Raw genomic sequence first — 26,338 nt, forward strand, 5'->3', positions numbered from 1 at the left:
ATTGTCAGCTAAAGACAGCTTTTCAATCTCCAATATTGTCAATCCCTCACTTTTCATAAGCAGTAAGGAAAAAAAGAAAAAAGATGGCGGAGTTCCAATATGCAGCATAATGTTTGACTATCAAGCATGCACCACTGCAGTAAAAAGTATAGAATAGCACCCATCGAATCGGTCCACACTTATAGTGGTACTGAAATGTGGAATTGACTCTTGCTCAGATGGCTGATGTGCCGTGCTTTCCACAGTATTTATATCCGTATATAGCTATATTACACACAAAGTCAAATTTAAAAACCAAAAAAGCAAACAAAATCCAACACAACAGTTCACTCGAAGATCATCCCTGAATGAAACATACAATGTGTTGCAGGTTTCTTTAATTGACGGTCTTTGCAGCATTGACCTGTCATAAATAGATAGCTCAGACTGTTTGCTCTGAACTAATCTGCATACATATTTTATCAAGTCACCTTTAAAACTGCTGAAACTTCTATGTTTAAACTGTTGAAATAAATGCTGTGAAGGAGCAGGGTGAGAGTGTGTGAAAGTGTTAAAACATTGAAACCTCATACAAAAATGTCGGTGTTTATTTGACTCATTTGTTCATTCACAATAACAAAAATTAGAGTTCTGCTATAAACTACTCAGTGATTCCCTCAATTGGTCAATATCTGAAGTGCAGCAGAGCTGGGACCTGTTTTGAGAGCAAACAGCTGACCTCATTGCAAGAGACACAAATCCAATGAAACAAAATAAATACCTTTAAGAGGCTATATACCTGCTTTTTTTCTCCACTTGCTATCTAAGTACTTGACTTACTTGTGCTTTTGCTATTTGTAAGTTATTAAACAAAATCAACCAGTGGGAAAGTCACAAATTTAATCTTTAGAACTCACAGAGAACTCTGTTTTGGGCCCCCAAACCAAATAAATATTTAGGGGAGATTTTCAAAGGCCCAAGGACAGGCACAATTCCCATTGGCTTTTAACAAGAGTTAGGCACCTAATTGCCAGTTATGCCTTTGAAAAGCTGTCTCCCTTCATCTTTTAAGTATTTAAATCAAGCATAACTGTTTAGACCAAGTATAGCACCATTTAATATCTGCTATGACTAACTGAAGGATTAAATTATGGCTTTTCAGGGGATGGACTCAGTCTAACAGATCATTTCCTGTACTACACAAAAATATTTCAGTATCATACTGAGACAATTTGGGGAATCTATGTATAACTTATGAATTCCAGTTTGATTTTTATGAACTGTCTGTATTCTTATGTCTAATGGCTGTCTTTTACTATATTCTTAGCTCACACGCCTTGTGCTAAGGGGTAGGGCATGGCATTGGGGCATCTGTCTATGAATAGGTTAGTCATTAATGACTATCAGTACCAGAATAGATCATGCCAGGACATCCTAGATAAAACTAGTTTTTTTTCAACTTCTCTGCAGATGGCTAGGGTTTGAAGAAATGGAATTTCCCCAGGAAAGGGAACAAAAGATGAGATATTGGTCCAGCTCTTTGAAAAAAAGAGAAGACTGGGTGGGTGAGAGAACCAAAGGAAGCTTGAGGCAGGAAAAAGGCAGCAGAGGGACAGAGTTTTGGAGAAAGAGAGGACTTGGACCCCTGGCTCTGGTAATTGGCAGTTGACTCCTGTGCTGACCGTTGGCTTCATTCCCCTACCTGGTTGTCTCCTCCACCCACTAGACCTGACTCCTGCTCTGACTACTAGGCCAGACTGCCTAAATCTCAGTCCATAACACTAGGTTTTTGCACTGACTCATTACTGTGGCATCTGAGCATGTGTATATTTAGTGTAATATTTTAGACACAAGCAAGTTCTACTAATTTAGTTTATTCATGTAAATGTATACATTTTCAATCATGTGATACAAATGTGATACCTTTGTTATGTGTTACCTATATGGAGATCATTAATATCTTATGGGGTTAAAGTCATAGGCTAAATTCAAGACCTTTTTGCAAATCTGGAGGAAATTATCTTTCTGCTGAGACATGAGATGACCTTCAAGTCCTATTAGTCCTAGAGGAGTTCAAGGGTGAGCATTTTTGCATTCAGAACACCCAAATTTTATAGATTTATGACACCTCTCCAGCAAACATCAGAGTGCCGTAAAAACTCCACATACTGTGCACTTGATTCACTTCAAGTATAACTTCAAGTGCCAGAAGCTGTATTTTTACTCTGTGTATGGAAGGAATCCAATATTTGCATTACTACTTCCTTCAATTAACTTTGTTTAATCCTTGTAGACGAACACGTCTTATTGTTACTCAATGTCAGAAGACAATTAGCCCATCAACATGTAATAGATATTCAACGACAAAAAGAGTAACCCCAGAAAAAGTTCCCTAGCTATTTCTTTCTTTTAACCCATTTCCTAACTGCCAAGCCTAATTCTTGTTTTTCTTTGTGCATTTTTATATCCCTTTGTCGATTCATTTGTTCTGCCAAGATAAAAAGCAAACAAATTAATTCCAGAAAATATATTACTTACAATCTAGCCAGACATATGCAAAAACCCAGCATCTGAGGTCTCAGTTATCTTTGGAGAGTATTTCTGGTTTTTCTTGGCTCCCTGCCAGGAGCTGGGCTGCCCCCTCCTCAGCTCCCTGCTGGGAATGGGGCAGCTGCACTGGGCTTCTTGGCTCCCTACTGGGAATGGGGCAGTCAACTGGTCTACCTGCTGGGAGCCTGGCTGCCCCACTGGGCTCTCGGCTCTCCACTGGGAGCACGGCAGCTGACTAGACTCTGGGTACGGAGCTCCCCACTGTATGCACCTATGCTCTCTGTGGGGAGCTGAGAGCCCGGGGGGGAAGGAAAGGGAAAGCAGTTGGGCTGTTGGCATGGAAATCCGTGCCGAGAGTCCAGAAAGAAACAGACACCTGTGTTAGAAACACTGGCCATGAAATCCATTTAATAGCTAAGTTTGTGACCTTCAAGAGAAACGTTCACAAAAGAAAAACTGTGAAATAAGAATGCTAACACAGGAGAGCAAAATATGCAATTTCTTTCTTTCCATATGTATTTATTATTAGTGCTGCGGTACTGCCTAGGGGCCTGAATCCAGGATCAGGGTCCTACAGTACTATGTACTGTACAAACACACAGTCCCTGTCCTGAACAGCTTATTTTCTAAGTCGTGTATACAATCTATATAGTCCATAGAATTACCACTAAGAACTGTACTATTACATAGTATTCGGAACATACATAGTGTGAAACATAAGGGATTAAATGAGTTTGAAGAGTGTATGGTATACACTGGTACTTTTCTGACAAAATACATTAAAGCCATTATGGTCTCTTTTATATAGAATTCAGATTTGAGTAACTATATATTTAAAAGTGTTTCCTTCGCTGAAGCCTAGCCTCTTCATGGTAGATAATGGGTTTTATATTAACCTAAGGGTGAAATTCACTCCTATACTGAGGCCAGCAAAAGGTCTTGAGCTAGCCCTACATGCAGGGGTGGATTTCATACTCATTGCATATTTGGGTATTGTGTTGATTCAAGAACATGCATTACTTATGCTTCTCCTTTGGCGTATTTTCTTTTTGCTAAAATACACTGGTTTTCCTGGGGTACTGGACCCTGTCTGGCTTTATTGTTTTAATTTTGCACAGAGTCCCAAAATGCTGGGAGAGAGCACTTTAGAAAATACTATTTGCTATATATAATTTGCTTATTTTAAGTGCTGATTAATGGTTTATTAAGGTGTTTTAAAAATGTTTTGATACAATACACCAGTTTTTGGGAATGTGAATTAAGCTTGTTCCGATCCTGAAATATGTGGGCCTGCATAATTGTATGTCTTGTTAATTCAGCTACCGTACAGGCCCATGGTGGTTCCGACAAACTGTGAAACCTGCAGCAGCAGCAGCAGGTCCCCCCTATAAAAGTTCACCATACAGAGCTCAAGGAGAAGGAGCTGTGTGTGCACCTTGGGTAGTGGAAATGCTTATGAGAGGGTGCTGCACGGCCATACATCAAGCATGCTGAGATACCTCAGGTTAGTTTAATCTCCAATCCAAAGAAATAGGTCAGCAATACTGAACTCAATGCATGAGAATATATGAGTTGGAATTCACTTGAGAGTCATATTCTACTACGGAGCTGGGTTGAGGTGCCAGGGTGATGTGACTAAAAGAGTGTCCTACCTTATCTGCTCTTTGTCTCAGCCTAGAGATGAGGTCAAGGTCTGAAGAACCCCTTCTGCTGTCTGTCAGACTGGCAGGCTGGAGAGGGGTCTGTCAGCTCTCCTTCCTAGGAGAGAATATGGAAACCCATGGCTTGGAATGAATGTGTCACTACGGGGCTGCTGGTGAGTGTTAAATATGTGCCCTTGATGCCAACAAGCCATTTGCTGTTGCTGATGTGCCTCTCTTGTCATCCACAGGGCCAGGAAATAGTGGTGACTGAGACAGGAGTTATGATGGCGACTTTTAGCCTCTCTGTTGGTGGGTCAGAGTACAATGTCAGCACTGCCATTCAGGCAGTAACTGCAAACTCATTCATTTTAATTAGACTACAATAAGTTGCTGGGTAGCAGTCACCTCCAAGAGACGAGCCTTATTTCATAACCTTCCTTTCAGATTGTCCCTTCCTGAGTTCTATGCAAGGAGAGGATTAATCTAATGCCTCAAGTGTATACTATTTTAGGGATTTGTTCAGAACCTTGACATGCCAGAATCAGATCAATCAGGAACTTGGTTTTCAAAATTTTTATCGGAAAGAAACACAATTTTATCTCCTAAGGAAGAATGAGGGGGCTGAGCTGGTGGGCTGCTAGCATTAAAACCTATGATAGCAGGAGTACCAGACATTACAAACCTGACACTTCAACCACTAAACTATCCCCTCTGGCAAATCTTATAGATTTGAACATCGATAGCTCAGTATCCTGGCTGGTGTATCAAAAAATAGTCCAGGAAGACTTTGTTTTCTTGATGGTTCTTTGTTAAACAAATCATACCAACTAATCACATCATAGGAAACAGTTTAGTCCTTGAAACAGTGGTTTTTCAGAATTACAACAGAGGAAAGAAGAACTAGATTAAGTGAAATATGTAGTAGACCGTTGCATCCATATTTGCTCAGTGAATCATTTTGTGTTCATTTCTATCATGGACTTTGATCTGGGTCTAATCCAATTATAAAATCCATGCTAAAACCTTGCATTTATGCACCATTGAGGTTGAGAAATGCCATGCGTGTATATGATTGCATAAGAAATTCCATTTTGCATATCATCCACTGTTTTATTATTTTACTTAATCTTGACGTACCAAATTTCCAGTCTTCTGAGTTCTAAATTTATCACCCCTAGTATGTGGGGCTTTCATACTCAAATAACTAAAATATGGCTGAACTGATTTAGTAAAACATTTTTAAAAAATCATGTTTGTGCTAAGATCACCCAGAGAAAAATTCATCCCCTTAGGAATTTATTTGAGCAAGTTATGGGCAACTGAGAAAGGAGAAGCGATAGAACAGTTATCAGAACACAACCTCAATTACAGGGCACACAGTTCATGATCATTATAACGTGTTATAAGGTATCAAACAAATCACTCCCACTGGCCTATCTAACCTCTAAAATCTTGGGTAAAAGAGAGAGACTGAGTGCTGGTCTATTCAAAAATCAGCACTTTGGCCCAGATTCTCAGATGCTCTGCAGTCGCTTTGTGCTCTACACCTGACATAATCTAGCTCTCAAGCAGGTTTAACTGGACCAGCAGAACCACCCTTTTGGAAAGGTTGTCCTCTGATGGTGCAGAACTGACATTAAGTGCTCCTATCTCCTGATTGTCAATATGGTAGAGGAATGGGTGTGTGGCCAGTCTGCCAATGTGCTGTATGCTGATCCTTGGTTGTTTTCTGCTTCTTGTAGTCACTGCAGCCTGGTATAAATCAGAGCCAATCTTAAGCTGCTTTAACTCAGCACAGGGGGGCTGACCTGCATGGTGGTGCAGTGGCATCAGGACAGTGTAAGGGAGCGCGTTAAGACAGATTTGCACACAAACCACTCACTTGTGCTTTGTGCAGTTTTAGCTACACCCCAGGTTCTAGCTCTTTATCTGCCTATAAAAACAGAATTTGTGCTGTTCTTTGATACTAACTCACACTCTGTGCCCTTTGAAGGATAATGCTAAGCAGCACTAAAAGCCTTTCTGTGGGGCAGATAATTGGGTAGACTTATTACCTTAAAGAAAGCAAACAGATCAGTTTATGTCTCTAGAGGGAGAGATTTAAAACCTGGAAAGCTATAAAATATCCTCATCAAAGAGGATAAATTAAAGGAAAGGGGGGAAAATCACCAATGCTTCTATATACCATGGTGAAAGCTTTTTTTTTTTTTCCAACTTGAAGTACCATTTGTTAGAACAAAATAAGTATTTGTTGCCAATGGCAGGAGAATAGAACAATATATACATTTGAGAGCAAGAGCTAGATAACAGTATCAGTACAATAATAGTTAACACAGTGGTTCGGAATTATGCTCATCATATTTTACTTTCAGGTTAGTTCAACTTTGACCTATGCTATTGGGCAGGGGACAATTGTAAGTTATATATGTCTAGATTAGAGGGTAGTAGCATTTCCTCCTATGGGAGGAGGCAGTTCTCAGAGCATTGTAAATAGAAGTGTGCATATTTTTTCAACCAAAATATTTTTGGAGAAAAAAAATGCAGATTTGGTGACACTGAGCAAATTTGGAAATCCATCTCAGTTTTGCTGAAATGTTCATTTGGAACAAAAACATTCTAATTTTTTTTTAATGTTTCATTTTGGCATTTTTAAACAAAAGGTTTCAAATTTTTGTTCAAAATGATGTTTTATTTTGAAATTTCTTTTAATTTAATTAAAAAAACCCAAAATATTTAAAAATACTCAAAATCAAAACATTTAGTTTGAACCAAAACATTTTCTCCCCTTTTCGATTAGCTGAAAATTCTGAAAATTTTTGTATTTGGTCCAACCCAAAATTAATGATTTTTTTTTTTACTTTTCAAAATTGCCAATGGACTGAAAAACTCATTCTTCACCCAGTTCTAAGTACAAATATAAACAGTGATATGCTCTCTTTATAAAAATGATGTTTGGGTTTCTGTCAGAACAATGATAAGGAACATCCTAAAACTGATGTAATCCTCTACTAGCAAAACACCCCTACCTATCTCATTGAAACATACAGAGCCAAAAGCATACAAGGATGCTGAATACAAATGCTGTGGGGTTAAGCATGTTAAGGCCTTGGGAGATTCAGTTATAAAGCTGCAGTTTATTTCCCTGAGAAATTCTCAAGCTGTTTTCAAAATGTATGTGTCACTTCATTTTCTCTTCTTTGTACGGCTTTGGGCTCTGCGATATCTCCTATTCCAGCTGAACTTGAGCTTATAGTAAGCCATCAATTTTAGCTAAACTCACTCCCAGAATTAATGCCAAGAATACTTAGCTAACATGGTCTTCATCAAAAGAGATCATTGAGAATTATCCTAATAATTCTTTTTCCTTTGTAGAGGTATTAGGATATAAAAGTATTAAATAGCAATTACCACATTATCCAGGATGTAAATTGCTGCAATTTTAACTTATGAATAGGGTACATTTTTAATATGGCAAAAACGTATAGCCCCTTTAATTGAGCAAGTATTATAAATTGCTTGGGATTGTATGGTTCTTAAATGTTATTACAGAGAACTTAAATATTTGGAATTTCAGCAGAGACTGACAGAAGGGTGACATTTTTAAAGCACGACACAGAATTTTAGAATTATGATTCCTAAACATTTTAAAGGGAGGTGGGTGGCTTATTGGTTACTGTTGGAAGCTGAGGATGGCTCTTATTCACATGCAAAATTTATAATAGATTATATTAGATTATCAACTACACCAAAGCAAAATATTGATTTTCAGGACATAGCAAATGCTAGCATATAGCCTGAATCAGCAAAACCTCTCAGGAGTAACTTCATACATATGTCTGTTTTCCTAACAGCCCTAACTTTTGAAATTATTTGCTCACTGACCATTTTCTTTGTAACAATCTGAGATACTGATATAGACATATAATAATCAAATCAGAGTACACTGAAGCAATATGCAGACTCCCATTGACTTCAATGAGCTTTGGGGCAGACCCATAGTGAATTTGATACCCCATGCTAGCAATATGCAATTCCTGTAGCATGGCAAGATTCTTGCTCAATCCTTTATCATCTCTTCCTGCATGGAGAACAATTTTTACATATGTTTGTTATATACTTCATAAACTTTATTGACTATGGACTTTTTTCTACTTTTAATTTACTGAGAAAATTCCCCTTTAGTGTTGACAGCATTTCCACATTTGGAAAGAAGTCTAGAATATATCTGTATAATAAGCACTACATTAAATATTGTCTGTTTAAAATACACCAGCATTTTTAATGAATTGAAATGTACATGAGATAGACAGTATGTTTTACCAGATGGTTTAATTAAGATAAAAGCCAAGCAGTTGTGCTCTTCAAAAAATTGTATCATCAGGGCTTGAAAAATGCATCAAACTCTACTAACCAGGGGAGTAAAGCCTCTAATTAGACTCTAATACAAGAGGAGAGGGAGGCTCACACCAGAGACATTTTGGGGGAGAACTATGGTGAGTTACCCACTCTCACCACCAGATGCTAGAAAAGAGTTCTGTTACTGAGCTTTGCTTGAGGGCTCCATCTCTCCTATCAGCCTCATACATTGTCTGCTACATTGCAAGCCCTCTCCAATTAAAGGGAAGGAGAAGGAGCTGTGTCTTCCAATCCCATAGTTATGTGATGGGGGAGGGGAGGAAATCTACTTCTCTCCAACCTCCATGATTGAGGTCATCCTCCCCTCTAAATTCCTTTTCTGCTGCTCATCACTTTCTCAAGCATCAGCAACATGACAACTGACAAGATTATTAGATTAGTGATGGTTCAAAGTTTTGGTGACTTCACTCAACTGCTGCCTGGAAAAGCTATGAGAAGTTATACTGCATGCACCTAGCACTCCTTGTTGGCTTACTTACAAAATTTTGACATTGGCTCAGGAGAGAAATGCTTTTCTGTGTTCCTGCTGGCTGCCTTAAAGGCAAAATGGTAAACAAGAATTTTAAAAATGACATTACAGAACGGTGATACCAAGATACTTAGTAATGGTTCTTGCCAAGTGAGGAAAAACAAACACAATTATCTCGCTCTTTAGTACAGAGGCAAATTTGATGAGCAGTTCAGGCTATATGGTCATGGTACCTCCAATGCCTGGAAGTATATTTCCTGCTAGACTTCTGAATAGAAAACATGTGCAATACAATTATTTCTACCATGGCATTGCATTCAAAAAATCTCAGGCATGGTTGAACTGAATGGAGTTATCGGACTACAAAATGTGAAATACAAATGCATCGTTATATTCTTCATGACCACTGGTAGGGATTAACAGAGTTCATTTACTAAGCAACCCTGAAACTAAAATTAGATTAACTAAATGTATATTAAGAAAAGGGGAGGGGAAGAGAGAGTGAGAGAGCTGGACAAGTTGCAAAAAGCTTCAGCATTTGAATTCTGTTCAGATACACACTGAAAACTTATCCAAACATCCACAGGCTACAAATGCAAAACTAGCATGGAAATCTCATGAGAACAATCTCTCTGTCACTATTTCTGGTACTTTGGCTTATGGTCCCAGGTCCCAAAAATCCCATGCGAACTGCCTCCTTGGGGGTATTTTTAGCACTTATGATTCTGCCTGGAACCCAGAAATAGAAAACATTTTACTGAAGCATTTTAAAACCTTGACAATTGTTCAGTTCAACTATGAATGTAGATATCATAGTTTTGTAGTCAAGGAATTATGATGTGATTGGAATAACAGAGACTTGGTGGGGTAACTCACATGAGTGGAGCTCTGTCATGGATGGGTATAAACTGTTCAGGAAGGACAGGCTGGGGAGAAAAGGTGGAGGAGTTGTACTGTATGTAAGAGAGCAGATTGATTGCTCAGTATGAAACTGGAGAAAAGCCTGTTGAGTCTTTGGGTTAAGTTTAGAGGTGAGAGCAACAAGGGTGATGTCATGGTGGGCATCTGCTATAGACCACCAGACCAGGTGGATGAGGTAGATGAGGCTTTCTTCGGACAGCTAACAGATGTTTCCAGATCACAGGCCCTGGTTCTCATGGGGGACTTCAATCACCCTGACATCTGCTGGGAGAGCAATACAGCAGTGCACAGACAATCCAGGACGTTTCTGGAGAGTGTTGGGGACAACTTCCTGGTGCAAGTGCTGGAGGAACCAATTAGGGACGATGTTCCTCTTGACCTGTGCTCACAAACAGGGAAGAATTGGTAGGGGAAGCAGAAGTGGGTGGCAACCTGGGTAGCAGTGACCATGAGAGGCTGAGTTCAGGATCTTGACAAAAGGAAGAAAGGAGAGCAGCAGAATACGGTCCCTGGACTTCAGAAAAGCAGACTTTGATTTCCTCAGGGAACTGATGGGCAGGATCCCCTGGGAGGTTAATATGATGGGGAAAGGAGTCCAGGAGAGCTGGCTGTATTTTAAAGAAGTTTTATTGAGAGCACAGGAACAAACCACGTCGATGTACAGAAAGAATAACAAATATGGCAGGTGACCAGCTTGGCTTTGCAGAGAAATCTTCGATGAGCTTAAACACAAAAAAGAAGTGGAAACTTGGACAGATGACTAGGGAGGAGTATAAAAATATTGCTCGAGCATGTAGGGGTATAATCAGGAAGGCCAAAGAACAATTGGAGTTGCAACTAGCAAGGGATGTGAAGGGTAACTAGAAGGGTTTCTACAGGTATGTTAACAACAGGAAGGAGGTCAGGGAAAGTGTGGGACCCTAACTGAATGAGGGAGGCAACCTAGTGACAGATGATATGGAAAAAGCTGACGTACTCAATGCTTTTTTTGACTCTTTCTTCAGACATCGTCAGCTCCCAGACTGCTGCATTGGGCAGCACAGTATGGAGATGAGTTGAGTAGCCCTCAGTGGTGAAAGAGCAAGTTAAGCACTATTTAGAAAAGCTAGACATGCACACATCCAATGCAGCTGAGTGTGCTGAGGAAGTTGGCTGATGTGATTGCAGAGCCATTGGCGATTATCTTTAAAAACTCGTGGTGATCAGGGGAGGTCCGAGACAATTGGAATAAGGCAAATATAGTGCCCACCTTTTAAAAAGGGAAGGAGGAGAATCTGGGGAACAACAGATTGGTCAGCCTCACCTCAGTCTCCAGAAAAATCATGGAGCAGGTCCTCAAGGAATCAATTCTGAAGCACTTAGAGGAGAGGAAAGTGATCAGGAACAGTCAACAGGGAAGTCACGCCTGATCAACCTGATTGCCTTCTATGATGAGATAACTAGCTCTGTAGATATGGGGAAAGTGGTTTGACTTTAGCAAAGCTTTTGATGTGGTCTCCCACAGTATTCTTGCCAGCAAGTTAAAGAAATATGGATTGGATGAATGGTCTATAAGGTGGATAGAAAGCTGGCTAGATTGTCAGGTTAAATGGCTCCATGTCTAGTTGGCAGCCAGTATCAAGCGGAGTGCCCCAGGGGTCAGTTTTGTTCAACATCTTCATTAATGATCTGGATGATGGGGTGAATTGCACCCTCAGAAAATTTCGCGGAGGACACTAAGCTGCTGGGAGAGGTAGATATGCTGGAAGGTAGGGATAGGGCCCACAGTGACCTAGATAAATTGGAGGATTGGGCCAAAAGAAATCAGAGGAGGTTCAACAAGGACAAGTGCAGAGTCATGCACTTAGGATGGAAGAATCCTATGCACTGCTACAGGCTGGGGACCGACTAGCTAAGCAGCAGTTCTGCAGAAAGGTATCTGGGAATTACTGTGGACGAGAAGCTGGATATGAGTCAGCAGTGTGCCCTTGTTGCCAAGAAGGCCAACGGCATATTGGGCTGTATTAGGACCATTGCCAGCAGATCGAGGGAAGTGATTATTCCCCTCTGTTCAGGTTTCAGAGTAGCAGCCGTGTTAGTCTGTATTGGCAAAAAGAAAAGGAGTACTTGTGGCACCTTAGAGACGAACCAATTTATTTGAGCATAAGCTTTCGTGAGCTACAGCTCACTTCATCGGATGCATTCAGTGGAAAACCCTCTATTCGGCACTGGTGAGGCCACATAGAATCATAGAATTATAGAATATCAGGGTTGGAAGGAACTAAGGAGGTCATCTAGTCCAACCCCCTGCTCAAAGCAGGACCATCTAGAGTGCTGCATCCAGTTTTGGGCCCTACACTACAGAAAGGATGTGGACAAATTGGAGGGAGTCCAGCAGAGGGCAACGTAAACAATTAGAGGGCTGGGGCACAGGACTTATGAGGGGACGCTGAAGGAAATGGACTTATTTAGTCTGCAGAAGAGAAGAGTGCGGGGGGGATTTGATATCAGCCTTCCACTACCTGAAGGGGGATTCCAAAGAGGATGGAGCTAGGCCGGGGGTGGGAAATAATTTTTGCAGGGGGGCCACTCCACGAATTTTGGTAAGTCGTCACGGGCCGCACATTTTCTACTATATTAATGGAGGTGGTGTGGAGTTTGTGAGAGAGTTTGAGTGCAGGAGGGGGTTCTGACCTGGGGCAGGAGGTTGGAGTGTGGGAGGGGGTGCGAGGTGCAGGATCTAGCCGGAGGAGCTTATCACAGGTGGCTCTCAGCTGGTGGTGCAGTAGGGCTCAGGCAGGCTGCCTGCGTGCCACAGCCCCATGCCACTCCTGGAAGTGGCTGCGGCTGCCTGCTGTTGGCACATTTCTGCATGCCCCTTGGGGGAGGGGGACAGTGGGTCTCAGTGTGCTGCCCGTGCCCACAAGCACTGCCTCCACAGCTCTCATTGGCCAGTTTCCGGCCAATGGGAGCTGTGAGGATGGTGCTGGGGGTGGGGGCAGCGCACGTAGCTGCCTCCCCCCACCAGGGGCCGCAGAGACGTGCCAGCAGCCGGCCACTTCTGGGAGCAGCGTGGGGCCGTGGCAGGCAGGCAGCTTGCCTGAGCGCCCCGCTGTACCACAGGACTGTTAGCGGCCCGGAGTTCGCAAGGGGGCAGCCAAAGAGCCTGGTGGGCCAGACAGAAATGTTAGATGGGCCGTATTTTGCCCACCCTGAGCTATGTTCTTCTCAGGGGTGGCAGATGGCAGAACAAGGAGCAATGGTCTCAAGTTGCAGTGGGGAAATCTAGGTTGGATATTAGGAAAACATATTTCACTAGGAGAGTGGTAAAGCACTGGAACGGAATGGAAGCACTAGGGAGGTGGTGGAATCTCCATCCTTAGAGGTTTTGAAGGTCCGGCTTGACAAAGCCCTGGCTGGGATGATTTAGTTGGGGTTGGTCCTGCTTTGAGCAGAGGGTTGGACTAGATGGCCTCCTGAGGTCTCTTCCAACTCTAATCTTCTGTGATTCTATGAAATGGGCCCAGTAGTGAGAAGGGGTCTTACTTGATCCTGAGTGGAGCTTGGGAAGAGAAGGCATCTAACTTTTTTCCAAACTGGTTCAACTCATCCCTAATTAAAAGTTTTCAAAGACTAATTTGCTTCCATTTCACAACAGTTAGGGGGTCTGTTCTCCTCTCCAAACTCATGTAATTGCCGTTAGTGTCAGAGAGAGTTATGCACAATGTGGCGCGAGAAGAATAGATCCCTAAATAGATCGTTTAACAAATATCCACCATCTGTGACCACAACTATTGAGTCCACTGGTGCATCACTATTATGATTAAAAACTATGTTCTCAATAACAATGGAGCATCACTCTACTGCAATTAGCTTTCTATATATTCATCATAGAATATCAGGGTTGGAAGGGACCTCAGGAGGTCATCTAGTCCAACCCCCTGCTCAAAGCAGGACCAATCCCCAACTAAATCATCCCAGTCAGGGCTTTGTCAAGCCTGACCTTAAAAACCTCTAAGGATGGAGATTCCACCACCTCCCTAGTGCTTCCATTCCGTTCCAGTGCTTTCCCCACTCCAACCTCTAAGGAGGTGGGCGGCCAAATGCTAAGCATTTTCTGCACCAGAGTAGCATGACTATAACTCCATATGATGTCCTGGAGTGTGTTAAATATACCAATTGCCCCATCAGGTTTTGCTTGTTTTTATTTTTAATAAAATGTGCTTCCTCATTTGCCAAATGGAGGATACCTCTCTCCTTTGAAGAGGAAATGCCCACAACCCCTTTGGATGTAAACATGTTTTGGATTTTAAATGCCTCTGCTCATGGAGAATGCTCTTCCTCAGTTAAAATGAAACGTTTAAAGCTTCAAACATAAGCTGCTGGAATACTCTCCTCAGCTACAGGAAATTCAAGATGGCACCTGGAAGAGAGGGAGAAATTTCCCACAGAGCCATATGTGATACTTTAAGAGCTTTCTCCGCCCCCAAGATCCCTTAGAAATATTTTAAAGTCAAAAGGGAAAAATCTAAAGTTTCAGAAGAGCCTGAAAACTTATTACTATCTACTATTGTGGATGTCTGCTCCCTACAGTAGCAAACGGTAACAAACAAAACCTAGACAGCATTTCCTCCAAAGTGATACAGCTGATATTTATGATGTCCCCATAAACACTGTAGTGCGGTGGTCACCCCGCTCTGGTTTGAAAGGGGTTAAAACCAGTGCTGGGAAAGGGCTGCCCCAAGGAGCCCATCAGGTGAAGGCAGGTAGCTACCAATCCAGGCCCAGTAGGGCTGGTATAAAAAGGGCTGTGAGCTAGGAGGCAGGCAGTCTCACTCCAGCCTGGGGGTGGGAAGGACCGGGCTGTCCGGGAGCACAGGGTACCTTCAATAGAGCACTGCTGGGGAAGGGGCAGGCTGAGCTGGGGAGCTCAGACTGGCGACCTCCCAGGCTGAGGTCTGACAGGAAGGCCTAAGGAGGTACTGGGGCTGCAGGGAAAGGCAGCAGGTCTAACCCCCTAGCCAATGATGAGTGGCCATTGCAGACTGAAGTTTGCCCCTGAGGGATGGGGCTAGATGAAGACTGGCAGTGGGTCACTGAGGCGAGGTGGGCTCAAGGGAGTGGGGTTCCCTGGCTGACTGGCAACACCCCAAGGTAAGGGGACATGGGGCCTATACGTGGTGGAGATAAAGGGACTGCAGAGGGGTAGGTAACAGAGGGCAAGACACCGGCCCATAGAGGACACTCTAGGGCTGAGAGACCTAATTCCCGGACAACCAGCAGGAGGTGCCGTGCCAGTGGGTCAGCAATCTGTTACAAATACAAGGATGTGAACTAAAGCCTTCTTTGGTTTCTGCTCCACAGGAAACAGGAAAAACTCCCACAAAACCTCCCCATGTTTGCCAGGCAAGAAAGGGGAAAAAATCACTTAAAGAAATGTTATTTTCAAGGATCAAAATATATCTTGCAAAATGAGCTAAAAACAAACTGCAGTTGAACACCAGAGTTAAATGTTCTAGGTCCATCTGTTGTTGAAAATATCATGTGAATATCATGAAAACATGTTGGTTTCAAAATATTTCCAGCATGGACCACTAGCAGGAAACAGCATTAAGGAAAATGCAAGAGAAATGAAAAACAGGCAGAAGAAAGTAATAAGTGTGATAGCTGAGTGGAAGTAAAAAGGGACAGATAAGTGTGTGAGATGAGAGAAAGAATGTGAAAATCAGAGAAAGAGGAAGGAAACAGAAAAAGGTTATAAAGAAAGAGGAAAGAGACAGATTGTAGTACAAGGACTGACATGTAGCGGAAAAGGAAAATCTATACATTCTGCAGACTATGAGAATAAAAAGCAAATATAAAAAAATGGACCAAATGTAAGAATGTACTCTAAAGAGACAAGAAACACCAAGAGAAAACAAACATTGGGAAAGAGCAAGAACACAGTAAAAAAGTGAGGACAAGAAATTCCAACATTAGAAAATTCATTTTTCAATGGAGCATTAACAGGACAGATATGATTCCCCACCCCACACATGCTGTATTGGCAATGGTTAAACCTGGATAAAGTCCACAATACCTCTGAGTCATAGAATATCAGGGTTGGAAGGGACATCAGGAGGTCATCTAGTCCAACCCCCTGCTCAAAGCAGGACCAATCCCCAATTTTTGCCCCAGATCCCTAAATGGCCCCCTCAAGGATTGAACTCACAACCCTGGGTCCTTGCCAGACAGGTCCAAACCTCTTCACGTTTCCCAGCTTTGTCCAAGAAGTTTGTTCTAAAAACTGGAGAAAAACCCCATCCATCAAATGCCCTTGCCCCAGATTGTTAAAATACTCCACAACTTTGGGGTCCTCTAGTGCTCCATACTGCACTTGTATACCCTAATAAGCACAGAGATTGCACTTGAGCCTACCATAATCAAATTTGGCCACGATGATGCACACTTTGTAACATTTCAACTCAACTGTCCCAACATTATATATCTATAAAAAGGAAGCCCAATTCCCTAAGGTCAGGTCTACCATACGGGGGAAAGTCGATATAAGCTACGCAATTTGAGTTACGTTAGTAGCGTAACTCAAGTCGACGTAGTTTAGATCTACTTACCGCAGGGTCCACACTGTGCTATGTCAATGGGAGACACTCTCCCGTCGACTCCCCTTACTCTTCTAGTTCCGTTGGAGTACCAGAGTCGATGGGAGAGCGATCTGCGGTCGATTTAGCAGGTCTTCACTAGACCCGCTAAATCAACCCCTGGTGGATCGATCGCTGTCCACCAGTAAGTGGAAACAAGCCCTAAGAAAGACTTCCTGTTCAGCAATAGGGTCATTGGGATCGTAATATGCTGTTCCTGCATTGGCTCTTCATTGAGCAGAGTCCACTTCAAGATCACTATCTGGATTTTCAAATCCCTGTGTGTTTATTAGCCCTGGCTATCTGGGAAACTCACTCTCTCTCCAACCACAACCTCACACAGTGGCTACATTCCATTAGAACAATGAAACCAGGGTTTTCCCCACACCCCCTCTAAGGGGGGGTCTACACACCCCCTGAATTTCCCCAACACCCCCGCCCAGTTTTGTGAACTAGTTACATGCAGTGTTGCCTGGTCAGTGATTGTTTGGAAATTTGAATTGAAGTTGAAACAGTAATACACACTTTAAAAGCATATACAGTGTATGATAAAATACGTGAATCTGAAAAACGATAATAGATTTGAAAAGTATAAACATAGACTAGCTTTCTTAAAGAGCTGTTGTTTTTTATGACAATGTCAGTGCATTCATTTCAGTGATGTTGGCCAACCTAATAATTTCAAATTATGATTTGTAAGCAAAGTCTAAATCAGCTCTCCCTTACAGCGAGTGATGAGCTAGGGGCTGGGGGGAAAGGCTTCAGGACCAAATTGTATTTACATTCACACCTAATCTACTAGGTTTCCAGCAAACTGAGCTGTGTTGCCCAAGTGATAGATTTTGGCTGGGGCTGGGTTACAAATCACTTGAATGTGTGTGGTGGGGAGGATAATGAAATGTTATTCTTACTGTATGAGTAAAGGGCAGTAGAACTGTACTTACCTGTGCTGATTGAGGGCATCAAGAGAGAGGGTGTGGACAGGTGTTTTGCTTGATGGGCTGCCTGAGTCACAAGTACTATTTGACCTGCCCCTCTCCACTGTTTCAAGACAGAGCTGATTAGGCTCCATAGAGAGTCTTTTGTTTTGTTAAGTGACCACTACAGCTGAAATCACTGATAATCAGGTCTAAGTGCCTAGACCTACTGTGGGACAGTGTTTCTGTGGAAGAGATGGCCCAGTCTGCACGAGCAGCATGGTTCCCCCACTAAGAGCTCAGCTGAAATCACTGAGAGCTGGGTGGAACCTCAAGAGACCAACTCGCAGAGGTCACAGTGGCAGGTGGCAGCAGAAGGTGACAGCGCAGGGCCATTGACAACAGAGCGATGGAGTGAACAGTTGCACAACGAAAAACAGTGGCCAGAGCGAACAGTGAGCAGCTGGAGGAACAAGCAAGGTGCCTTCTTGCCCACCACCTGGGACATGAACTCATGTGAAAGCACCTCTGAACTCTGACTCTCCACTGACCAAGGACAACATCGGTGAGTGTTAATGAGGCTGTTAAGAATGCTGGAGACACAACACTGTTCATGCGAACAAACATGGCTGTGGCATCATACTTTCAATTTAAGCAAGAGATACCACACACTACAAACTGGAGGCCAATGTTAAGTGCATTGTCACTTGTTCACCCTGAAGTTAAACACTGGTTCTGAACAAGGCCAGCAAATGCTCACTATCTTGGCACCTCCTGCTGAGGTTCTGGCTGCACTTCTCCCCACACTTATTCATCTTTACACACCTTATCCATGGCCCCACTGAGTCACGAGACCTCCTCATCAACCTGCTCCTGGCACTAGCCAAAGTAGCCATTTAAACCACCAGGAAGAGGATGGTAGACAAGGGGGTGCTCTGTGACTGTGGGGCCTACTTCTGTTCCTCCCTGGTCTCACACATCCTGGCAGAGTTCCTCTGGGCGGCATCCACTGGCTCCTTTGATGCCTTCGAGGAGCAGTGGGCGTTGTCCAGGGTTCTCTGTGTGGTGTCCCTGTCTGGTTCCCTTCGTTTAGCCCTGTGACCTCGCTCCCGTCCCTGTTATATCTTTAGTTGTTCCCCGTACTTAATTGAGATCCTGGACCTTGTGGATCCACCCCTTAGGCTGGGGGAGGTCCTTTAGTAGTGGGCGGGCTCTGCCTGCCCATCTCCAGGATCCCAACAGACTCAGGGTCAGAGCCTGCTTCACACAGCCCTATGTCTCCAAGCCCGGGATGCAGCAACAGCGAGCGAGAGGGACAGAGTGAGTCTCTCTCACCTGTTCGCATGCAGGCAGGCAGGCGCCCAGCCCGACCACCTTAACGTCTCTCCACGGATACACGCAAGCACCCCTGGCCTCTCTCCCCCGTGCAGTGATCTGCTCCCAGCAGACATGCTGCCAGGAAGGGGCAGGTGTTCCCCCACAGATTTCTTTGCTCCCCCATTTTCCTGTGGGGGAGCCAAGAAATCTGTGGAAGGTATAAATTATGCAGGAGCACAGAATTCACCCAGGAGTAATTTATCCTCCCTGCATTGCTGAGATAGGACTACTGTCTCCATTTTACAGCTGGGGACCTGAGCAAAGAGTTGCTGAGTTGTTCACACTGGAAGTCTATGGCAAAGCAGGGACTTGAACCCAGGTCTCGCAAGAGCAACATTAGTGCCCCAGCCACAGGATCTGCCTTCCTCTTTGTGCAAGAGCTGCGTAAGCGCTCTGGTGATGCTTGAAAGTACCACCAAAGATAAAGGTAATTCTTTATTTAATGTTGGGTGAAAAAGTAAAAACTGAAAGAGGTGTTGGATAATTAAAAATAATAAAATGAAATTGTGCAAAGGAAGAGGTTGAGAGGGATGATGGATACTAAAAAAGCAAGAAGAGGCTCTTAAAGTCAGTAAATAATTAATATTTTATTTCAATTATTCATGCTCCTCTATGTTAATGCATGTTTCTGAGAAAAAGGAACTTTACGTAGGACGGAATATAGTCCTGAAGAGAACGGGTGGAAGGAGAGAGATTAATAAGCCATTCTCAGCACTGGTGAGTAGGAATAGGATCATATTATTACTTTCTCCACCCATCCCCACTCCAAACACTGCAAGAGAGATATAACTTCAATGGAAGGTTTTCACATTATTGTGCCTCGATCCTCATTTATAACAAAAATGGAATCTCTGGGGTTGATTCTATGCCTGGTGTAAGTGCACTGCCTTTAATGGAGTTATTTGTGGTGTAAGAGGACAATCAGGCACTCCTCACAGCTTTTCAAGCATGAACAGCACACACTCTGATTCTCCCTGCCCCAGACTATTAGATATGTATGAGCAAGTGGGGAAGATGAGTTATGAAGGACAATGATCCTCTTTATACTCATTCGTCTCCAATAATTAGCCATTTAGTAATGTTACATTTGCTTGATTTTGAGCCAAATGTTTCTAAAGTTTGACTGAGTACAAAGGTTCATCATTAAAATCATTACCTGCATAAATCTATGGCAAGAATAAAATAATAACTTTACATGGAAAATGATTCTGCACAGAAAATGTACTCTAATGCAAGAGAGAATCCAGACAATTAACTAGTCATGGGCCATAGATGCAGATAGTCTTGTAATTAAGGCAGTGCATGGACTGTGACTCGGAAGATCTGGGTTAAGTTTCTAGCTCCACCACAGACTTCTTGTGTGACTTCAGGCAAATCACTTAACCTCTCTCTGTTTCAGCTCCCAGCTGAGAAATAGGGATAATATATACTTCCCTTCCCTACTCATTTATGGGAAGCTCAAGAACTATGGGGATATGGCTATTTAAGTACCTAGAAACATACTCATCAGTGTCATGAGCTTCACAACTACAGAGACTATTTTATAGTCTTAGGGGGAAATTTCCATTCTCAAGCAATTTAAAGGGCCTATTGAAGCATTCTCAACTGCCCCTCCTCAGGGCCTGACTCCATCCAGACTGATTGCCACTGGAAACCTATGGCTATCTGCCATTTAAAAATGATATTGGGCAGAACATTAACAGCTGAGGAAGAAATATAAATGGGACATAGCCTTAAGGAACTGTGCTTTTGCTTAGCTTGAATAAGCCAGAGGCAGCACACAAGGAGCTACCTGGTGCGATAAGTCACCTTACTAGTGCCTTTGCTATACTGCTGATTGAATTTTGCTCGTCATGTGGCTACAAGTGAAAGAAGGTTTCCAGAAACAGAAGCTTGTTGCATGATATGCCAGGAATCTGCTTCCACAAGTCCCCTGCCTGCAGCTCTCTGCAGGAACAAGTTTAGGCTTCGTCAGAGGCAGTGGTATGCATATTGTTGGTGCCCCCACACTGCTCAGACCACGGATATCGTCTGAGTTTCCTCCTCCCCCACTTCCTGTCATTTGTCTTTATTCTGAATTTGAGCTTTATTCTGAATTGACAAAAATGAATTTTCATTGTGGTCAGAAATTTTCTACAAAGTAGAAAAAAGGAAAATTCCAAACCTGAAAATGTTTGGCAATCAAACCTTCAAAAATTGACTTAAAATTTTCAGTTTCTGTTTTCGGCTGCCAAAACAAAAAGAACTGAAAAACATGAAACAGCAATTTCCCTGAGACATCTCAATTTTGACAAAAAAAGCCAAACATTTTGAATTAAGATTTCAAGACTTAAGATTACTTAGAAACATAAGCTTTAGCTCCAATCTTCTTCCTGAGCAGGCTCATTAGGATTTCTTTTTGTAGGATTCCTTTTGCTCTAGCTCTTTCTTACCTGAGAGAGGCTCTCAGAATAAAATCCTGGCCCCACTGAAGTCAGTGGAAGCTTTGCCATTGACTTCAGTGGGGCCAGGATTTCACCTTCAACCTTTTATGTTCTTGAGTGGCACTAATGAGACATCCCCCGCCCCATCCAGCTACCAGACTGAGTTGTCTGAATAGCTCTGCATGAACATACAGGGTCTGACAGCTCAACAACCAGCTACAAGGCATTTCTCAGAGTAAGTTAAGTCTTCCGTAGAGCCAGTACTTGCAGCCTTCAGAATTTGTATGGTTCAGATAAGGAAATGTTTCCTGTTGGAGCGGCATCCTGGGTTTGTGGTTTTATTTCTAGAATGATCTGGCATATTGTAATGAATCAAATGGTTCAGTGAGTGATTGCTATGTTCCAAGTTGCAACTAGGTAAACAATGCCACCTCCACATGGACTCATTTTCTGTTCTAAAAACTAAAAGAAAAAGTAAGGTAAAAACCTACAATAAAGCTAATGACAGTACAAAAACATAAAACACAAAGGACAATCACAATTCAATCATAGTGTGTAATTCAGGCTTTGAATACACCTCATTTTATTTTCATTAACTCTCTTCAGCAGTCAGGCCCTTAAGTGACATCAATGCCTAAGCCACATTCTGTACAACAGCAGTTTTCGTAGACCATAAGATTTGATTTAATGGATTAAGGGGAAGGTTATTAACATGGCTCCCATTCCCTCTATTGTCCCTTTTGCTCCCCCAAAGCTGTCTAGCAGTTTTTAATTACCAAAAGCAGAGTAAGCCATGGCTTGCTGTGTGGACATATGTCCATAAAAATGTGATGGGCGGGGAAGGGGCAAGAGGGTCTGATAACAGTCCACACTCATATCTTTTTTTTTAATTGGTTCCAGTTCAGCTGCTTTGCTGGAAGACGTCTGAGAAACATTCATGTCTTTATGGATAGTCTACATACATATATATATGTAGACTATGTATAAGAGCTTGCACCAATTTACAAAGAACAAATTTGGGATGGCGTGTCACTTCAAACTCCTTTGTCTTTCTCAGTTGAGTGCTACCCTGACTATCACTCTAGCACACACTATACTATGCTGCTTTCATTTTTTTTCAGAATTTGAAAAATGCCACATAAGCAGTATATATGAACCTCACCATAACAGACCAGAGTGACGCCCATTGTGCTAATTCACATTAGGACCTTTCAAGATGCAGATTATGTTAAATATGTTTTTAGGAACTTTTAACGTGGTTCTCCCCAAACTTCAGAGAGCCAGATTCAGACCTGGTATGAGAGGTCTTACTCTCAATTAAAGTCAGCTATCAGTACAGTGATGTCGCACCTGCTTACACTAAGTCTGTCTGAGCTTCAGATCTATGATTTAAATATAATAGCAAATGGATACTTGCACCTTGATTTAGCACTTAAAAAATCCCAGACCCAAAACCTGTGTATACACTAGGAATTACTCGAATATCATAGTAAAGAACTTTCATGCACTCAATCAAAACTCAAGGAGAACACAGAAAATTTTCCTTCCACACACAAGATCCACAAACTCTCTTTTCTGCAATAGATCCATTGGGCTGCTGGTACCAAAGCATGGGACCTTTGGGGCAAAAAGTCCACCAAGTCAAGCCACCTTCAACTTCCAGTCCACTGGGATTCCTATAACAGACTATAGCAGACCTCAAAGGGCATGCAACCAGCTGGGATAGGTGGGGCCAGGACAGCCAGGAGCTGCACTGGTTCAGTACCTCCTCCAACCAGTGTTTGTCAGTGAAGCTCCAGCCGAGCACCAGCCAAAATTTAAAGATACTCTTCCTCAGCAGAACCCCTACAAGGCTGTAGCAGTGCTACCATCACCTGCTATTACTCAAGGTGAATCCACCCTCTGGCGTTGCTACGTGTCCGAACATAAACTGCAAACCCTGCACCTCTTTACAAGTAGCTGCTTTGCTGCTCAGAATGCACCAAAAAGTGGGAGAGCGTCACATTTATAAAAGCTCAAGAAGGAAGAAATCTTACCCAGTGAAGTGGGCAGACAGATGAGAGCAAGGTGCTTGCTAGTCTGTTGTAGCTTTTGGGTGGTTTGTGATTGGAGCTGGGTCAGAAATTTTCCAGTGGAATATTTTCAGTCTATAATGCTGATTCATCAAAGTCAAAACATTCTGCAGAAATGTGTTGACTTTGCATAATTTTCAATGGAAACTGCAGGTTTCCCATGGAAATCTGTTTTATTTCCTGCACACGCGCTTCCCTGGGCTCCCCTACAGACTGCCTGCTTGGCAGCCCATCTGGAGGGGAGCTTGGGAGCCAGGGCTTCCCAGGGTTCCAGCTTCCTTGGTAGCTTGGCTGGTGGGCTACTGAGGAGACCAGGCTCCCATGGCTTCTAGGTTCCTTGCCACCAGTGCAAACCCACCTGGCAGGCTGCCCTACTCCCCAGGCAGGTGGTGCTCTAATGCTGATTAGAGGTTTTTTTCCAAACACGCTAAAATTTTTTGGTGGGAGAAATACTGTTTTCCAGCCAGCTATATTTATGGTACTTGTCTACATGATGAGTATTTCATCCCATAATTAAGTTGAACTTTTGGAACCAGAGAGTTCTTGACAATAAAAAGGCAGAACAAACTGAGCTGCAAGAGATAAGAATCAGCAGAACTACAGCATTTTACACTTCATTCTACAGCATTTAAGTCAATGGGAGTGTTTTCATTGGAAAAGGATTTCATTGGAAGGAAGATCTAGCTCTTATAGCACCATGATTCTGTCATTATATTGAAAGGAATATTTTACAAAAAAGTTTTTAAAGCTCTAAAGTGCCTTAGATCTTTATTGTACAGACTTACCATCCTTTTTTGTTCTCTTTCTTCTGACTAAACTAAAGAAAGAGAAACTACTTTGTGGAACCTACTGACCATAATTTTCTGGCTTTATCTCAAAGCTTTTAATAATTCTCTAAATTTTGTTTTAGGAATAATGTATTTTTCTCGCACACATTTAACAGGCATAATCAGCAAAGCAGAGTCTTTCGGTCTCCTAATTTGCAATGTGATATGATGGCACTATTTGACAATAACTGAAGTGATCTACAGCCATAAGGAGATAGTCCCACAGTGAGAGAAGAGATTTATGATCCTGGTTATAACAGATATTTTATTCTTCAGCAGCAATAAAGGCATGGCTGAGAGCCCCACAAAATCAAAATAAATGCAGAGAATGAGGTGGCTTGTCAGGTAATAAAGGAAGTTCTTCAAATCAATGGTAAGGTTAACAGTAAGGTGACTGAAGTTTTAGAACAAGAATTACATAAGCCTAATAGTATCGTACAATTTGCTTCCAGTGCTATATACTTAAACCTTCCTGAGTGTGTGTTTGGGGCAGGCCTGTACCTGTTTTGTAAGAACATTTACAGATTTTAGCTTCTGTAAGATAATTTTACAGGCTACATATATATAATTCCATAGATCTTTATTTATGTTTATGTCAGTGGAGATATCTGGGCAAGATCCTCAGCTGGTGTAAATTGACATTGCTCCACTGACATCAAATGACTCAAAAATCATGACAGCAGTCTTGTAATCTCTGTACACTGAATACGCTTGTTAACATGGAATTAGGTGTACATTTAATAAGTAATAGAGCTCAAAGCACTGTACAAACATTAATTAATCCTTCTCACCTACAACAGGCTGGTAGTTAACTTGCCACCTCAACTCAACCACACCACTTTCTCCCACATTTTTCAATTGCTCCCAGTTTCTGTTAATAACCCTCATTGTCCTCTGAAGCCCTCACACCTTGTAATCCCCTCTACACCTTCTTCTAAATATCTCATCCTCTTAACCTCTTCACTTTTACATCTAAATTCCATTTCCTGCTAACCACCATCCACTTGCTCCTAAACCTTCCCCACTCCTTCTTTGTAGTCTTTTCCTGTCCCCCACCCCCTTCTCCTTAAATTCCCATACCAAGGAATTGATGGGGTTTGGAGGGGAAGGAGCTATTTTCCTTTGTTCTAGAATTCACAATAGATGCTGATTAGAAAACTCAAGGACACTAACTGATCTCGAAGCCACTGTCCAGGAAAGTTTCTCATTAAAATGCAATGGCTGCCTGAGGGAATATTTGTTCTAATGACATTACTCTATAATGAGCAAATGCAAACTAGCTAATTCCATATTTCCTCTTCTGTGTATCAGAAAATGTCTGGCCGAAAGACTAATTTTGTAACTAAATCCCTACCATCAGATTACAATAAAACCACAACAGAAATTCTCTATTGTAACATCCTCAATTCACTTCTTTGGAATGCTGCTTTCTAAACCAAGAATAATGGAAGCCTATCAGCTCAGGAGTAGCTCCCAACAAATTTTTAATGTGAGTTGGTAAATTCTCTGTGGCCTCATCTACAATAGGGACATTCTGGAAAAAATTCCTGTTAGAAAAACTGGTTCATTGGGTCTGGTGTCAATAACATAAAGAGCCCTAATGTAGGTGGGCTGCTTGCTGCTGACATTGCTTTCAGCATTGTGTCATCTAATGTTGCTGAAAACAAGTCTAATTGACATAGTGTTGAATATAGTGTTGACAGCTGCAGGCTGTCTCTCTCTTGGTTTTTATATAAATTTGAAAAACAAAACAAGCCTTTCTATTTTATTCATGTTCTTACAGTGCCCTCATCATCATACCATCTGCATGCCTTACTAGAACCACCAAGATATGTGCACATGCCTTCACTTGAGCAAACATGATATTTTTGCTATATCCCTAATTTTTCCTCACCACATCCCTTCCTACTCTTTGTAACCCTCACTGGCTCTGTCACATCTACTGGTTAGATTGTTAGCTCTTTAGGCAGGTGAGTAGTCCCATTGACTTCAATGTAAAGTTAAGAACATTTATATTTGAAAGATTGGGGCCCCTGGCAAGAAAAAATTATCTACAAGTTCACTAAAGAAAAAAATTAAGCCAAATTAAAAATGGAGGGCAGCATAAACATGAAGCAAAGAATATTT

The sequence above is a fragment of the Lepidochelys kempii genome, chromosome 9 (assembly GCF_965140265.1).
Source record: "Lepidochelys kempii isolate rLepKem1 chromosome 9, rLepKem1.hap2, whole genome shotgun sequence".
Classification (NCBI taxonomy): domain Eukaryota; kingdom Metazoa; phylum Chordata; order Testudines; family Cheloniidae; genus Lepidochelys; species Lepidochelys kempii.